This window comes from Suricata suricatta, chromosome 10 (assembly GCF_006229205.1).
Source record: "Suricata suricatta isolate VVHF042 chromosome 10, meerkat_22Aug2017_6uvM2_HiC, whole genome shotgun sequence".
Classification (NCBI taxonomy): Eukaryota; Metazoa; Chordata; class Mammalia; order Carnivora; family Herpestidae; genus Suricata; species Suricata suricatta.
In genome coordinates this window covers 84,951,628-84,965,962 of record NC_043709.1, presented here as the reverse complement: position 1 = coordinate 84,965,962, position 14,335 = coordinate 84,951,628, and positions in this window count along the sequence as shown.

Here is a 14,335-nt window from a genome sequence, read left to right as displayed (position 1 = left end):
AATAAGCTGAGTGTGATGAGTCCAGGGAGCCTGGGGAAGGGGTGGGCAGCTCACTGGGAGGGGGCTTTGTAAAAGTTGTGCAACTGTCAGAAGCAGTGTATCTGAATATACTTTGGGTATTATTGGGAAGTTCTTTTCAGGTCAGATATCAACTCTTCTTGCTTTACTTTCTGATTGTTTCTCTTTTAAGTCTCTTTTGAGGAGGAAAAATGTGAATAGTGGGTTTGAGACTTGGGGACAGAGTTTCATTTATCTCTGTCCATCTAGATGTGTCCTTGACACTTGACTTTTCTCTCAGGCTTCTACGCCCAGGTCAGTTAGGAATTCAAAGGCTCCCTGAGGAAACCTCCAATGCCAATTAGCAATTCTAAGGTCTGCTCCCCTCTAAATGCCAACCAGGCCTTCCCCCTTTCACATCTCAGAGAGGACCCCAACCCTGCAGTTCTCAGTATGGCCCAAGGTGGCAACAAATGCACAGATGGGCCCAGAACTAGGTCTTGTGCTTCACCAGAGCCAGGACCCCCTTCTCCACCCAGATCTCCTCCGCCCACCATCCTCCTTGCCAGGCAGGACAACATCCCCAAGGGTCTCAGGAAAGAGAGAGCTTGCTGTGAGAACTCAGGCTTTGGATATAGGTGGGCTATATGATGAGGGAGTGGAGGAAGGAAAGGGAGGCTGTAAGAGAAGCCAGAGAGAGAAAACAGGTCTGCAGAGACCCAACCAGGAAGCAAGTGGTCAGGTGCAGTGTGAAGTCCAAGTTGAGAACTCACAGCAGGACTGCCTGCTACTCCCCACACCTGGCCCAGCATCCCAGGGGCTCCAGGACAGAAGCCTTGAGAAGCCTGTTAACTGGGTCAGAGGCAACCAGAACAGGAGGAGGGTGCAGACCTTGGGGTGAGGCCTAAACCCCAATTAAAAACCAGATACAGACAGGGAAGGGTCTGCACTGCCACCTCCCTCCTTGGGGTGAGACCCAGTTGGACACCATTATCTCCACCAGTCCCAGAACACAGAACAGGGAGGGGCTTGGGCCATTCTCCAGTGCAGTCTGACTGGGTGGTCTCATGTTATGGGGTCATGAGGGATGTCACATAGGCCCAGAGCCAGGTTGCCTTCCTTTATCCTGAGGCTGTTTTCCACCACATTCCTTAGGGAGGGGACTCTACCACAGTATCTGGTCAGCTCCCCAGCCTGGACCCACTCTTTATGTGTGGCCCTCCCTGGTCACAGCAGGGCCTCTCAACACTTCCAATGCAGGCTCTGAGTGAAGGCCTCAGGTCTAGTCTGACCTCAGTCACCAGGCCTGAATGCCATCCTCTGTGCCTGGCAGGGCAAGAGGCACCCACTGCCCAGACCATTCAGTCCCCCCACACCCAAGCACTAACAGCCTTCCTGTTCTGGCCTCCCATCTCACCCCACCCAATACCACAGCCTGAAACCTGCTGAAGTTTGTACAAATCAGAATAAAGACATCTTCAGCCATGAGTCTTCAGGCCTCCCTGAGGCAGCACACACTCATATACATAGACACACACTTGAACCTGCACACATGCACATACACACAGATGCTCACACGCATACACATAATACCCTCAAATACAAACATGCACACACATATGTCACAAACATTCTCACAGGTATGAAACACAAAGACACTCACAAACATACATTTACAGACAGGCATGCACACAAACTTACACACTTGTACACTCATCAAACACACTTGTACACATATAGACAACACTCTATTCATTTCTTGAAAGATCCAGAGCCCAGTCCTATAGAGTTTAGAGACCTAGAATGTCCAGAAGAAAGCATGGGCAAGGTAAGGCACAGTAGAGGGGACAGAGGGAAAAGATGGGGTGGTGGGGATGGGACCTCTACCCCCACTGCTCAGGGTCTCCTCAGTTCCTTCCCAGATCAGGCCTCAGTCTGAGTGAGAAGTGGCTCTGCAGGTCTTACCCTCACCTTCCTGGGACCCTGCAAAGACCCACAAACACCCTTGCTTTCCCTGCCACAGCCTGTACTCCCTACTTTCCTCCCAGGCTCTGACTGCTTCTGAACTGCTGTCTGTCTTCCCCTCCTCCCAGGGGGATCCTCCTCCAGCCCTCCTTCCAGACAACCCGCCACCCTGACCATCTCTGAGTTTCCATTTGGCACTGCTCCATCCTCATTCCTCCACCTTCCTGCACTGCCCACCCTCATCCCTCTGTTCCCCCACCTCCCACTCTGTCCCCTCCTTCCAGCCCACACAACCTGCCTCCTTCCTCTCCTGGCTCACCTCCCCAGATAACCCCACCTCCCAGTGGACTCCACTTTCCCATTACCTCTGTTTCTCCACCCTGCTGCATCCGACCATTTTGCCCTATTTCAAGTCATTTCTATCCCTGCCTTTGAACTTTTCCCACCCTTCAGAACCTAGGGAGGAGAGCAGGACTCAGAGCCTAGTGAAAGAAAGGACATTTGCTCCCTTCTCTCTCTTCCTGCCCTCTTACTGTCTCTTTTTTCTCTTCCTCTGGGCAAACGCTGTTGGGTGGTAAAAAGAGCTGAAGAGACATCTCTCCACCAGCAACGTGGTGGGTGGGGATGCTCAGAGGAAAAGGGTGACAAAAGAAAACCTCCTAGGCAATTCAGTCTCACCTGAGGGAACTTGGCCCTCCATGGTGACTCTGCCCCTCCCTGAGAGGTCTTTAAGGGTGGGGCCAGCCCACAGCTCAGCGGTGCCCCAGGTTGGAAGAGACCCAAGGCACTGGGACCTCAGGGAAGGCCTGACTGTCTGGTCATCCCAAAGCCACTCCATCTCAGGAGAGGACAGAGGCACATGGTGACTGTTGCCACAGGAGGTCCCACCACCTACCCCTCCACTCCTGCTGGAGGGAGACTCCCCCTCAAATCCGAGCGCTGGTTTGTGGGAGAGAAATGAACTTGCACAGCCTCTGCATCTTTTATCTTACCAGATCACTTGATGTTCTAGAACCCAGCAGATTTCATGTAATTTTGCAATTACAGTGTGTGGTCAGGACAGGACTCGTGCCTCCTCATGAAGCCAAAAATTACCCCAGAGTCTCATCTTGTTTCCTGCCTGTTTGCTCCATGTGGTCTCTCCTTCCCCAACCACGCCTTGCTGAACCCCAACACTCATGGTAAGAGGATCTCTCTCTATGGGCCCCTATTCATCTTCCTCCATCCCTGTATCAGGGTTTCTGCTTCAGAAAACCAGCCATACTTTGTGGTCCTGGAAAGTTCTTCCTCTCCTCTCATTTGAATTTTCTTGCTGCTGTAAGTCCTGTCCCAAGAAATTGTGGGGCTTTCTCTAAACCTTTCCCTTTCCCCCCTTCTTCAGGGTGTATATGGTATGTTCCAAATATCTAGATTCCAAACCCCAGGCTTCTGAAGAGGCTTCTGGGCCCTGAAATCAACCCAGCGGCTGAGTAGTCTGAGGACCTGCATGGGCTCCAGTGGTTACTGGGGTGAGAATGGCCCAAGAACAGTTTGGAGCTCTGTGCACGCAGTGAAGTGTGTAATAAGTGTACATGGCCCATTAAGAAGCTGGGCTTAGTGAAAGATGGTAGAGGGGAAGGAATGAGGTTGGACTGGTCTGAAGTATCTGTTCCCCCTTCTCTTCCCTCCCCCTCTGAGTCACCTCAGAGAATATTCTCTAAGACAGGCCTTGAGCCTGGAATCCTCCCTAAGCAGAGGGGGGTGTCCTCCCCTCCATCCACTTCCTTCCAGTCCCACTGAGGACACCAGGACATGAACCCAAAGATCCCAGCCCCTGTAACCACATCCCATCAACCACACATCCTCTCGTCAGTCAGGGCTCCCAAATCTCTGACCCCTCACCTTGCACCTCAGGCTGAATGCCCCCATTCTGGCAGAATTTTAGGTGACCTCCTTGAGTCTCCTGGGCCTTTGCAATCAACTTAGTAGTCTTTAAGCTTTAGCCAGGATCCTTAACTCCCATGGTTCATGAATGTTTCTTTGTATACCTATAGATCGCACATTCATTCCTGCAAAACAACAGAGTCCTTCTGCACATAATGAAACAGAAACCAGACAAACCAGACACTTTTGTTCCACCCTCCATCCACCAGGCACAATGGAACCAGACCCCCTTGTACAACCTCAGAGAAATGAGATACCATCAGTAGCTGGTACCATCGGGTCTGCATGTAATCAGAAATGTCAGGGAACACTATCCTCCTTTAACTAATTAACTGTCCTAAGCTCCTTTAAAAACCCTTAGGCCAGGCAGAAAACTCAGAGGTTTCTTTGGACAGGAGTCTGCTTTTTCCCCAGGGGGTCAGGGTCCTGAATAAAGCTCATATTCCTTTCTAATCAAAACTCTTCTCTGGGGTGCCTGGATGGCTCAGTCAGTTGAGTGTCTGACTTCACCTCAGGTCATGATCTCATGGTTCCTGAGTTCAAGCCCCACATTGGACTCTGCTGTCAGCACAGAACCTGATTCATATCCTCTGTCCCCCTCTCTCTCTGTCCCTCCCCCACTCTCTCTCTCTCACTCTTTCTCTCTCTCTTTCAAAAATAAATAAACATTAAAAAAAAAAAGAAAAACCTCTTCTTTTGAGTATTGACTTTTGCAGTGTGCACACCTGAATGTAGATGTAGTTAACAAATTTTCAGGAGCAGCCAGGCCAGTGCCCTTGTAGCGTCCAAGTCCCGGGAAATCCAAAGGTGGAGAAGTTGGCCTGCGCCAGAACAGGGCTGCCTCCTTCGTCTCCTGGGCTAGTAACTTGGAGGACTGCAGGACGTTAGCTGTTCCAGGCTAGTTGCTCCCTAGGAGGAAACCTGGACATAGCTGCCCAGAGTATTTTTGTCTCTGGGAACCTTCCTGCTGTTGCCAGACCTATGCTAGCTGCCAGTGTTGTGTTTTGGTTGGAGTGGAAAGGAGAGGAACATTTAGGGAAGCTGAGGAGCTTCTGCACCAGGTAGCTCCCTCAGAGTGCACACAGATGCACGTTTCTCACTCGTGAAGAACTATGTGTTTTTATTTCATTGTCCATGCTTTTCCCATTATAAAGGCATGTCTTTTAGGAGATACTAAAAAAGACTTGAATAGTGGTCATTTTATTTGGAATTTGGAACAAATTTGTTTTCATGTTTTTTCGGGGGAGTGAGGGTGGGGCTTGTTGTGTTGTGTTAAACTGTGTCTGACGTGAAGTTCCATCTCTGCCCCACCAATTACCCCACTGGAGTGAATTAGGAATACATGGAAGGAATATAGGCAGAAACCTGTGACTAATAAAAAGATAGATTTATTGTAATGCCACCTTGTCATGAATGTTAAGCTCAGAAGTAAGATGGCCCCAAAATGGCTCTCTTGAATCTCTTCTTCCCATTGGGTTTCCTTCACATAAAGGATTTGGTTTGGTTCAGTCAGTGGAACTCTGACTTGGGGGAGGAATCAGAAACTAAGGAACCATTCAGTTCAACACCCCACCTTTGTGGGGAAAACAAAGGCCAACAGAGGTAATCTGGGCTTCACTGTTTCCACTAGGCTGATCCTGAACCTTTGCCCAGGAAGGTGGGAAACCTCCTTCTATTCCCAAAGAAATTTCATTAGGCCATAATTAAAATAAATGATGTAGAGCACTGAAATGCAATTAGAGGGGGGAAAAACTGCTTTGCAGGAGGGACAGACAAGAGACCAAAAAATAAAAGGAATGTTAGTCCAAACTTTGCACTTGCCTCTGACCTTTCTGGAGGCACTTTTCACCTCTGCCTCCTCCTCTTCTTCCTGCTCCTGTACCAGCATGGGTACAGCTTACAGCTTATAGCCAGCTCCTCTGCCATCCTCAGTGCCTGGGGCATCTTGGGCCCCCACTCCTCCTACATCACTATCAAGGAGCAAAAAGTACCCAATCTGTTGGGCCATTCCTTATAAGGTTCAAGATAAATCCCTCCCAAATCAACATGACTGGGTCCACGGGCTACCCTGGATTTAAACTGCCCACTTTAGTGTTCCCCACTCAGGGTAAAATTTGACAGGGGGAAAAAAACTGAGTTTTAGTAGAGACAGATGCAAAATATTCCTTATTACAGCTAATTTAAGTATGTTGGTGTAACTATTTTTTTTAATACGTTATGGTGAAGTTAGATAGCTATACTGTAGTCTTGGCTTTGGGAAGTACAGTTTTCAGTGTATAGATCTTTTACAACTTTGGTTAAGTTTATTCCTAGTTATTTTATGGTTTTTGGTCCATTGTAAATGGGATGAATTCCTTGATTTCTCTTTCTGCTGCTTCATTATTGGTGTATAGAAATGCCACAGATATCTGTGACTTGGCTGATTTCATGTTTCAGTTCTAGCATTTTTTTTGTTGGAGTCTTTTAGGTTTTCCATGTAGAGTAACATGTTGTCTGCAAAGAGTGAAAGTTTGACCTCATCCTTGCCAATCTGAATGCCTTTTATTTCTTTGTGTTGTCTGATTGCTGAGGCTAGGACTTCCAACACTACATTGAACAACATTCATGAGAGTGGACATCCCCGTCATGTTCCTGATATTAGGGGAAAACTCTCAGTTTTTCCCCACTGGGGATGATATTAGCTGTGGATCTTTTATATATGGCCTTTATGATCTCGAGGTATGTTCTTTCTATCCCTACTTTCTTAAGTTTTTGTTTTAACAAAGGAAGGATGCTATATTTTCTCAAATGCTTTTTCTGCATCTATTGAGAGGATCATGTGGTTCTTATCCTTTCTCTTACTAATGTGATATATAATGTTGATTAATTTGTAAATAGTGAGCCAGGCCTGCAGCCTAGGAATAAATTCCACTTGATAACGATGAATAATCCTCTCAATGTACTATTAAATTCAATTTGCTAGTATCTTGTTGAGAATTTTTGCATCCAGTTTCATCAGAGATATTGACCTGTAACTCTCCCTTTTTCGGGGCCCAGTAGGCCAAAAGACCTCCTGCATAGCGCACATGTGGCTTCTGTTCATCCTGTCTATGATTTTCTCATTTCTTTGCAAAGGGGCATATAATTTTAGGCTTTGAATCAACTTGGGTCAATCAGTAACTCCAGCCTTCCCTTATTTTGTTTTTGTCTCTAGTTCATTGTCTGTTGTTGGGAGTAAACACAATCCTCTGCCAAAGATTTACTTCTTGAAGGATAAGCATCTTGCCCATGAATAACTGCTGAAGGGCCTTAAGGAATGTAAATCTCCTCAAGTAGAATTCTTTAGGCTCATCTTATGCTTAAAACCAGACTATTATTAGGGAATCCTTCTCTTGTAATGACTTATTTGTTCCTGTTATTTACTACTGTCCTGATAAGAATGACCCTTTCTGGAGCATGTCTTTACTTCAAGGACCTTGAACTATGCAATCATTAAAGAAATGATGTAATCACCCATGGTATATAACACTGACTATCTTAGTAAAACGTGGCTTTACCACCATTCACGTCGTCTGTCTTCTTTCTTATAGATACTGCGCCCACACCAACCCCCTACTCGGGACCTTTCGACTGGGGTGTGTGGGCTGGTCCCCCGCAGTCTTTGATTTGGGAATCAAGCTAATACTGACTTTATGAAATGAGTTTAGAAGCTTTCCTTCCATTTCTATTTTTTGGAGCAGTTGGAGAAGAATAGGTATTAACTCTTTTTTACATATCTGGTCGAATTCCCATGGGAAGCCAATGTTTCATGTGCACTTGAGAAGAACATTATGGTGAAATGTTCTGAATGTATCTGTTAAGTCCATCTAGTCTACTGTCTTTCAAAACCATTGTTTCCTTGTTGATTTTCTGCTTAGATGATCTGTCCATTGCTGTAAGTGGGGTATTAAAGTCCCTGACTATTATTGTATAATTATTATCAATGAGTTCCTTCATGTTTGCTATTAATTGAGTTCTATATTTGGGTGCTTCCAAGTTGGGCCATAAATGTTTATAATTGTTAGGTCTTCCTGATGCATAGATTCCTTAATGATGATATAATTCCCTTCTTCAACTCTTGTTACAGTCTTCGGTTTAAAATCTAGTTTGTCTGATATAAGTATGGCTACTCCAGTTTTCTTTTGACTTCCATTAGCATGATAGATGGTTCTCCACCCCCTCACTTTCAATTTGCAGGTGACTTTAGGTCTAAAATGAGTCTCTAGTAGGCAGCATATGGATGGATCTTGATTTTTTTTTTTTTTATCCATTCTGATACCTTATGTCTGTTGCTGGACCATTTAGTTCATTTACGTTAGAGTGATTATTGAAAGATAAGAATTTACTGCCATTGTCTTACCTGTAGAGTTGCTGTTACTAGTGATGTTTTGTGATACTTTGTTGTCTTTGTTGCTTTGATCATTTTTTTTTCTCTCCACTCAGAGTGTCCTCCTTAAAATTTCTTGCAAGGCTGGCTTAGTGGCCACAAACTCCTTTAGTTTTTGTTTGTCTGGGAAGGTCTTTATGTCTCCTTCTATTCTGAATGACAGCCTTGCTGGATAAAGAATTCTTGGCTGCAAATTTTTCCCATTCAGCACTTTGAATATTTCCTGCCACTCCCTTCCAGCCTCCGAAGTTCCCATGTACAGGTTTACTACTAACCTTATAAGTCTATTCCTGTAGGTTAAGAACATTTTATCCCTATCTGCTTTCAGAATTCTCTTTTTTTTTTATTTGTATTTTGCAAGTTTCTCTATGGTATGGTATAACATTCTGCCCCTTTATCTCACTCTTCTTCTGGGACTCCCACAATATGAGTATTCTTTAATTTCATGGAATCAGTTCTCTAAATCTCCCTTCTAATCTAATGGTTTCCTTCCCCTTTTTCCAGCTTCATTATTTTCCATAATTTTATCTTCTATATCACCTATTCTCTCCTCTGCTTCTTTAATCCTCATTGTCACTGTATCCCATTTGTTTTGCATCTCAGTTGTAACAATTATTTTTAAAAGTTTATGTGGCTTTTTCATGGGGGGGGGAGAGAGGGAGATGTTTGAGAGAGAAGGAGGGAGAGAGAGAGAGTGAGTGCGCCCTGCACAGCCTCCACACTGTCAGCAGGGATCCTGAGATGGGGCTCAAATTATAAACCATGAGTCTTGACCTGAGCCAAAATGAAGACTCAGATGCTTAACCAACTTTCCACCTAGGCACCCTAGTTATAACAATTTTTATTTCAGCCTGACGAGTTCTTAGGCATTTGATCTCTGCATCAAGGGTTTCTCTGGTGTCTTCTATGCTTTTTTTCCCCAAGCCCAGCTGGAAGTCTTAATGACTGTTGATCTAAATTCTTGTTCAGATATATTGTTTATATCTATTTGAGCAAGTCCTTGGCTGAGACTTTTTCTTGACCTTTCTTTTGGGGAGAATTCCTCTGTCTTGTCATTTTAGCTAGGTTTCTGTCTTTTACATGCTTTAAAAACTTGTTGTGTTTCCTACAACTGAGAATACTACTATATTAAAACAGGGTCATACACTGCCCAGGGCCTGGCACTCCAGTAAGTATTGTTGGTATGCGCTCTGCTGTTGGTATGGCTGCTCTTTCCACTGGTCAGTCCTCTGCAGAACTCCTCCTTGTTTGCAGGGGTGGAGTGTTTGGATGTTTAACTAGGTATGCTTAAGTTTGTTTGTTGAAGTAACCCTGGATCAAAGGGGGGGGGGGGAGAAGCTTGTTCTCCACAAAATAGGAAAAAAGAAAAGGAACTAAATAAAACCAACAAGAAATTATGAGACTGACACCAAAGAAAAAAGAAGACGACAAAAAACAGAAAAAAGAACTGCAGGTGTCATTTTGAAGCACTCAATTTTTAGTACACTTGATGTATGGGAGGTGTTGGCTGTGCTGGTCCACTGCATTGACTCAGAGTCAGTCCTGCCCCAGGAAATAAGCAGTTGACAGCATCAGGACCAGGCTTTGGTGTATGCATGTCTCAACTCCACTGTCTGCTCTCAGAAGTCCCCCTGTGCTGGTGTTAGGGGGAAAATGGCACCACCTCAGCCTCTCATACTGGATTAGGAACCTCACACCCCATGATGCTGGCACTGTGCAGATCCACTCCCCTCCTCCAGAATGGAGCCTCTTCATGCTGGAAGTTCTCTGTTCCTGAAAAAGTGTCCCATGCCTGAACAGTGTTCGGAGTCAATGGAGTAGCACTGCCTAAAGCAGCAAACATTGTATATCTTCTGAGTGTGCCTCTCTCCCCGGCTAATGAAAGGCCTTTGGCTGGCACCTGCAGAGTGTTTGTCCTTGGGGAGGCAATACATCCTCTTCCAAAAGTACTCCAGGAAGGGGGCTGTTTCTGTCCCAGTGCATCCTAGATATCCCTACACCAACCTAGCACTCTGGGGCCTGCTCCCTCCTCCCCAGGAATACAGGCAACAGCTCTACAGATCAACTCTAGAAAGTTGTGCAATTCCAAAATTTCAGAGTTTGAGCTCCAAATACAAGCAAAAAATTTACTGGGACACTCAGTAGTTCTCACTCCCCAGTCCATGGTCCAGAGAAGTTTTCCCCTTGTGCGAATTTGTTGCACCACTTTCTCAAACTGGGTCTCTGTCTCTCTCTTGTCTCTCCATGGAAAGGGTTTCCTCCTTTCTACAGCCTGCCATTTTCCTCTCCCTCAGTTTATTTTCATATACCTCACATCTGCTAAGCTTTCTCCCTCCAACTGTGGAGATCCTTCTGCCACTCCACAGAGAGGTTTCCTGGGTTTTCCAAGTGAACTGACAGCTGTTTGAGGGATAAGGAAAGCCTAGGTTTCTCTACTTGTCTGCCATCTCAACTCCTCACTTCATTCCTTCCTGATTCCAAAATATCACTCCATAGCACAATGCACAATACAAACCTGGCTCATAAATTCCCTTCAATTGTGAAAACATCCCTCACAAAACTGTCAATATTTCATGACTCCTAAAGGTCTATGTAGCCTAGGTTTCTGTCCCATTTCTTTTCCAACTCACTGTCCCTCCTTTATTTCCCAAATTGCTCCATAGGCACCTCCTTCCAAGAGTGTCTCTGGCCTCTTTCTCAGTTTCTACTTATACCTTCCCTTTCAAAGTAATAATGTCTCAATCCCTGTATAGTTACTAATTCCTCTTATTTCAGTTCATTTTTCTTCCCATTTGGGGTATAAATACTCTTTACCCAAAAGAATCAAAGATGCTTCAACAAAATTTTTTCACCAGCCTCTCAAAAAATCATCTAAAGGAATGGATAAGAATATGTTAACCCTGTATCTAGCAAGCTTCCCTGGGGTCACCTACTCTCTGTTGGAAAGGTGACAAAGTCCACAAGTAAGAAAGTAGCTTCCCATCCTTCCTTTCCAGGGCAGGCCCCACATGTAAATACAATAGAAAAGTACTGGCCCTCATATGTCAACCATACAACTTTGAATAGTCAAGAAAGATGCCTGTTTTGCCCAAGTTGTAGCCATTCTCATCTTCAGGGATTCCCTGGAGTCAGGTAGATTTCTATTAATTTTTGTACTTTGGCCCATGAGCATGGATGGAGCAAGACCAGAGGAGGTTGTGTTAGACATTCGGCTGCCTCAGGGTTGTTGCTCTCTAAGTCAACATCACTGGTCTTACCATTGAGTCTATAGGAAGGAGGGAATCTACTCCTTGTCCTGAGCAAGACTCCACTCTGATGTAACAGACAGGATAGTCACCAGAACTCAAGCAGAGCCACAAAAAGGCAAAACTAGAAGTACCAGGGTACAGTTCTAGAAGCTGGGTAAAGATCCAGACACAGCTCTAGATATAGTTCTTGATGGAGAAAAATGTCAAGGAAATCTCCAAGAAGATAATTTTCAAGGAGCAGCACCTTGTGCTAGCCTTAAAGGAAGGAGAATTTCTGTACCAAAGAAATGTGTAAAGCTCAATTCAATATATGCCTTGTCCCAGGTGGATGTTCTGGGTCAGTGAACAAGATACACTCCTTACCTATGATCTACAATCAGGAACAATATACAGAAATAAAGATAGTCATATAACTGTGGTATTTTGTTCTTTTTTAAATTTCAGCTTTATTGAGGTACAATTGACATATAAAATTTAAGATATTTAAAGTATACATTGGGTGATCTGGTAGACATATACATTGTGAAATGATTCACAATGATTTCCCCACTGTGAAAAGATTAACAATGTTATTTTATTCTAAATGTTTCATTAAATGAAGGTAAGTGTTCAAAGGGCAACTTTGTGTCCTTCACTTCATCTTTACATGTGGATCCTTGCTTTTCTATATGTAGTCCCAGGATTAGCAGCATCAATATCAACTGGGAACTTGTTCAAAGTACATGTGAACTCCACCCAGTGCTACTGAATTCCAAATGCTGGGGACAGGGCCCAGCAATCTGTGTTGTCACAGGCGACACCTGCTGAAGATTGAGAACCACTGACAGAGTACTATTCCTGGCCCCACTCACCACTGCCCCCCTCACTGTCACTTTGATTAGTGAATTAAAGAAACAACACTAATCATGCCCAGCTCAGCCCCTTCCTTTTTTTAAATTGGTTTTCCTTTTTATTCAGTACCAAACTAACCAAAACACACGTGCATTACAACCTTCTCATACATAAAAAAAATCTAATAAAAGCAGAATCTTTCCTGTGGTGAGTTTTGGGGGTTGCTTAGCACTATTTCCAATGAGGAGTAAGTCTGTCTAATTTAGTGATGCAGGATTAGCAAGCCAACCGGGCTGTAGATAAAAAATGCTAAGAATTTAATCACCTGTCTCTATGTCTTGATTGTCAGTTTGTTCCAAACATAGAGTGAGAAATGGGGTGTTATTTATTGGACATTTATAATTCCAACAATGGGCTGTGGTGAAAAGTAGGCAGGATGCAGGTTCAGAGTGCCAGCAGTAGAGAGATCTAGCTGAGAGTAACAATACACAAGAACCAGACAAAATCCTAGAATTTTGTAAGTGAACCTAACTTTAGAAATAATCAGTTCTGACTTCTCATATTATAAAAAAAAAAAATAAGCAAAGCATTGAAGGAACCAAGAGGCTTGTTCAAGGTCACATTGCTAGTTAATGGTGGGAACAGGAGCAGAACCCAGGACATATGGCTCTCAGTTGCACATTTTCTGAGTAGATGGACTAAAGCCAACAACAGTAGAGAAACTTTCAAGTACAAGAATGCAGATATCTCCAATAGAAGAACCAACCCTAGGGATTTTCAGCAAGGTTAGTAGGTTCAAAACCAAGTGTTTTGTGTTCAGAGGCAAGCTCTGGCTCCAATCCACCTGGGCATATTCTGCAGCCCCCTCTCACACCCAAGCCTCAGCCTATACTGTATGCTCAGTGTGTTCTGAACACTGCTTCGTTTTCCTTACTTTTCCAAGTATTGCTCTCTCTGCCTACAGTCTTTGACTTCTGCCTACATATGGGAAAATCCTTACCTATCCTTGAGAGAGCCAACTCAAATACCATTTCTTGACAAAGTCTTCTCTTATTTCACCAATCAACTCTCACCAGCCACCAGTCACAACTGATCATCCACCACTCTGAGTTCCCAGGACACTTTATTTCTATATAACTTATTATGACAACACTTTCTACTCTGTGTTACAGCTATGCTTTACCCCTTGTATTAGAAAATAAGTCCCTTAAGGGCAGGGTCCTTATTTCATATTTTTTGTTTCTTTCTTTGATTCTAGTTTCTTTTTTTGTTTTTGTTGAAGTATAATTGGCATGCAGTGTTATTATATTATTCTAGGTGTACTATATAATGATTCAACAACTCACACATTTCTCAGTGCTCATCAGGATAAATGTACTCTTAATTCCCTTTATCTCTTTCACCCATCCCTGTACCAACTTCATTTTGACAACCAAGAGTCTTTCCTATATTTAAGTGAATGTAGTTGTTTTCGTTGTTTGTTTCACTGTTTCCTTTCTTGTTGTTGTTGTTGTTGTTGTTGTTGTTGTTTTATTTCTCAAATTGCTGTAATAGTAGGACCATCTGGCGTTTGTCTTACTCTGAACAGACTTATTTCACATAGCATTATTTCCTCTAAGTCCATCCATGTTGTTACGAATGGTGGGATTACATTCTTTTTTATGGCTGAGTAATAGATAGACAAATGAGCAGGTAGATAGACAGATAGATATTACATCTTCTTTATTCATTTATCTCTCAAGGGACATTTGGATTGCTTCCATGTCCTCGTTATTGTAAATTATGGTGCAATAAACATAGGGGTGCATATATCTTTTTGAATTCATGTAAAGTCAGAATAGAAGGAACTTACCTAAACATTATAAAAGCAGTTTATGAAAAGCCCACAGCTAATAGCATCCTCAATGGGGAAAAACTGAGAGCTTTCTCCCTGAGATCAGGAACACGACAGGGATGTCCACTCTCA